Genomic DNA, 4,032 nt, shown 5'->3' with positions numbered 1-4,032 from the left:
TCATGCAAGCTTATCAAAGCTTCTAGAGATATGCCAAAAATTGCAATACAGAGAAAAAAGCAGTTCTAAAAAAATTAAAAATGAACACTCAGCTTTAAGGTTTATATCCCTCCGATGCTTAACTTGAATAACTGCGTAGCCACCAGTGTTGACCACGGCTATCATGATATATCAAACTGGATTGAAACCAGTCAAAAATGCCGAAAGAAAACATTTCCCAAACCGTTTTCCACCTTAACACGAAAAGTGTTGACTGTGTAAGAACTACAGTTGACGTCTATAGCTGTGTAGCCGCGTCGAGCCACAGAAAGCGCGAGAAAAATGAAGCCTCCTTCATAGACCATTTTGCGGATACAGCGGCCATTTTGATTTCCATTGTTTCGAAAGACATTATGGGATGCTCAGGGGGCAAATTAACATGTATTCTAGGCATCCCATAATGGCTATTTGAAACAATAGAAATCAAAGTGGTCGCCGTATCTGCAAAATGGTCTATGTTTAGGTGAGTTAACCTGGATTGAGCCTTCAATCCAATCGAAACCAGTACCTAGTCAGCGCTCAACTCAAAAAAAAAAAACAGCTGACCTAGGTGAGATCTAAGCTTAAGCCCGCAATATGGTCACGTGATACTGGACAGCGGATACCTTGTTTTGACAGGTGTCAATTGATCATAACATGGATGTCCAATATCAAAAATGTATGCTGTAAACTAGCGTGATACTGGTCACATTGGCATACATGGAGGGTACACGAACCTAAGGACGGACGTACGTACGTACGGATGGATGGACGGTCGATTACGTCATGGCTATAAAAGCAAAATTTCTCGCATCGATGGTCGCATCGATGGGTTACCATATTTTTTTAACTATGGTGTTCCGCGCGCCAGCTGCTCCGCTATAATTCGTAGATGGACTTTCTTTGGCAAAGCTGGGTAAATAGTAAGAACGTTACTGCCATGTCCTTCGATGGATAAGCTGTTGAAAAAGGATATTCCTTTCTCAAGAATTTAAGTGTAAGTTGTTAATTCATTCAATCTCCGTTTAATCCAACTGGAACGCAATAAAAGATGATAGTACAAAAATTGAATTAATAAAAACTAAAACTAAATTTGTCGCCGTTCTGTAAATACGTCAAAAAACTAATAAAGGAGAGGAAAGGACGGCCTGATTGATTGATCACAGTTGTTCCCTAACAGCGTCAATCGAAAAAAATTGTTTGGTCAGCTGTGTCCACAAGTTTAAGATTTCCATTTCCTGTTGCGTTTAGGCCTTATATTTGACAAGGTTATCGAGATAATATCAAATGAATCAGTTATGAAATGAAAGGAAGAAAGATCATCACAATTAGATAATGAACAACTTAAGCTCTTGCAAGCAAATCTGAAAAGTCAAGGCAAGAACAGGATTCAAACCCATAAACAGCACCAAATCTTTTCATTCACCTCTTTCGGGATATAAATTAAAGTGTCCCTGTGATCAAAAAAACCACTTCCTTTTTTCCTTCAGATTTTGAAAGTGTGTTTGCTTAACACCTAACTGTCAAAATTTTGAGCTTTGATTTTTATCCAAAGGCCGTTTACTTTGAGTGTAAGTTTTGGATTTCACGGTCCCCCATTACTCACGTTCAAAACTGACCGATTGGACCTCAGACGGTGGGATCTAGGGAAACGTGACGTCAGAGGCTCACTAGCTTAAAATTTCAGCGTGTGAACGCAGCTTATTATATATGCAAAGCGTGAGTTTAAAAGTCTGAAAGCCCAAAACCCCCGTGCTGCATATTAATTCTGCGGCGTACACACGTATTGCATTCTTAAACTAGTGAGCCTTTGACGCCATTTTCTCCTCGATCCAGCTCTCTCAAGAACATAATGTCAGTAATGGCGGACCATTAAATAGGAAAATTACAGTTAAAATAAAGAGGTGTCTTTTTGAAATCAAGTCTTAAAACGTGGGTCACTTAGTGTTTTGTTAGCATAGTTTTGAAATCCAAAGAAAAATATGAATTGCTTTTTTGGTCACAGGGGCACTTTAAGGTTCATGCCTTAATTCAAGAGCCTGAATTAAAGGGATCGCCATGTTCCTTTGTGAACGTGGTGTTATCTCATCCAACACACTAACCAAATTGCTGCATTCGCGTGTAAGAAAATACTTGTTTTTCATTTTGAAATAATGGCGTCCTCCTCCAAGACAATAAAACTTTTTGGAAACCAAATTGAGGTGGTATTGATAAACTTGAGATGTTAATTTAAAATTCTTGAATTATTACTGACGGACGTGAAGGTGGTTAAGTGCTCTACTAAGTGGTCATTCATTATCAATTAGATGATGTTGTTCTCATGCTAATTAGTATATGAATTTACATAAGAAAAGCAGTGAGGTTTCTATGAAAGCAAAGTCAACTCCAGCCTCACTTTCATTCAAAGTCTAGGAAGCTAAGCACACAACTGTAAAATGGTCTATTAAAATGAAAAAGTCGATCCCCTGATAGACCACAAAAAAGAAGACTCGTTGAAAGCGTGTTCACCCTTCATGTGATATTTATTATTTGAACTGACACCGGATTCTTGAAAAGCCATTATCTTTACACAAGTGATATCTGTTAATTAAGAGGGATGACACTTTGAGCGGCCATTTGGAAAACATGGACTGGACTCTGGACTGGACTCTGGACTGGACTTTGGACTGGACTTTATTAAACGAAGTTAATATTTAACTAATAATATAACGATTAACCGTTTCTATTTAATTATTAACCAGCGAGAATGAGAATGAGAAACGAAAAATCTAACAATGCTGCCCAGTAACTTTCAATCAAGTCAAGCTACTATTACCTGAACACTGTGACGACGATATATCTCATGGGTGCGCTGTCTAAAGAATATAAGGGTGCGTTCGATTGACCCTATTCCGGAATAAGAATACGCGGAGTGATGATTTAAAACGGCATGTTTGGCGTTTTGAAGCAACAAGGATAAGAAAGATATGTTTGAAATAGCATTTTAGCAGGTGTTTGACAATTTTGATGTGAATCTTCATCAAAACGAAGGATTTTTAACTTCTATTCCACGTATCCTATTCCGGAATACGGTCAATCGAACGCACCCTAAGGAATGTAGTCCAATTCAATATATTCGATATGTTAAGCGCGATCGCTTTGCGCACTATTTCTACAATTGAACCAGCTAGAACTGCAAACTAAGCACTTAAGTTGTTTACAGCGGTAAATTAACGTTACAAACCCCGCTACTTATACGCTTTGCTACGATTGCTTTAACGCTGCGAAGTTTGAAGTCATCACGTGACAGTGTTCACGTAATAGTAGCTTGACTTGATTGAAAGTTACTGGGCAGCATTGTTAGATTTTTCGTTTATGATCCGTTTGAAAAAGACATCCATTCTCATTCTCATTCTCGCTGGTTAATAATCAAATAGAAACGGTTAATCGTTATATCATTGGTTAAAGATTAACTTCGTTTAATAAAGTCCAGTCCAGGGTCCAGTCCAGAGTCCAGTCCAAAGTCCAGTCCAGAGTCCAGTCCATATTTTCCAGTTGGCCATTTTGAGCAGGTCGTTCCTCCTCTCCATCAACGTTGATGGCCATTAGTAGTGCTGCTGCCAGTCTCAGTTTTCCAAATAAGTCACTTGGTTAGACAAGGGACGATATTTTTTCGTGTAGTTCATTTATGTGTTAATTGAACAGCAACAGAGAATCTCAGAGAATCCGGGCGCGAGATATTCTAGTGCATTGAACACGAAAGGTGAGTCCCTTAAATCTAGAAATTATGTATTGAATCATTGAAATTTTATAACATCCGGAGAGAGATCCCATCGGTTTTTGTGAGGAATTCATTCTGATAACAAATCCGCCAGTCTTTTGTCATAAAAGAAGTGAGGTGAACACAAAATTTCGCAAATGTCACCGGTGAGTTGAAGTCGGTTTAGCAAACGGCTATCGGTATTTCACAATCAAAGATAATCGCACTTCATCTTTGGCACCAAAAATGATAATAACAGTTTTAACCACACAAAA

The 4,032-nt window shown here is 38.4% G+C and overlaps 1 protein-coding gene across 1 annotated transcript in view; it reads left to right on the top strand.

The window, feature by feature from the left end:
- The first annotated feature begins 3,602 nt into the window (after nt 1-3,602).
- LOC138019089 (uncharacterized) overlaps nt 3,603-4,032 on the top strand; it is a 3,213-nt gene continuing 2,783 nt past the window's right edge. Inside the window, exon 1 of the mRNA XM_068865757.1 lies at nt 3,603-3,760. The gene's annotated coding sequence lies outside the window, so the exon portion shown is untranslated. The remainder of the gene's footprint in view (nt 3,761-4,032) is intronic.

This window comes from Montipora capricornis, chromosome 10 (genome assembly GCF_036669925.1).
Source record: "Montipora capricornis isolate CH-2021 chromosome 10, ASM3666992v2, whole genome shotgun sequence".
Classification (NCBI taxonomy): domain Eukaryota; kingdom Metazoa; phylum Cnidaria; class Anthozoa; order Scleractinia; family Acroporidae; genus Montipora; species Montipora capricornis.
Note: the sequence above shows the minus strand (reverse complement) of the source record. Positions and strands in the feature narration are given on the sequence as shown.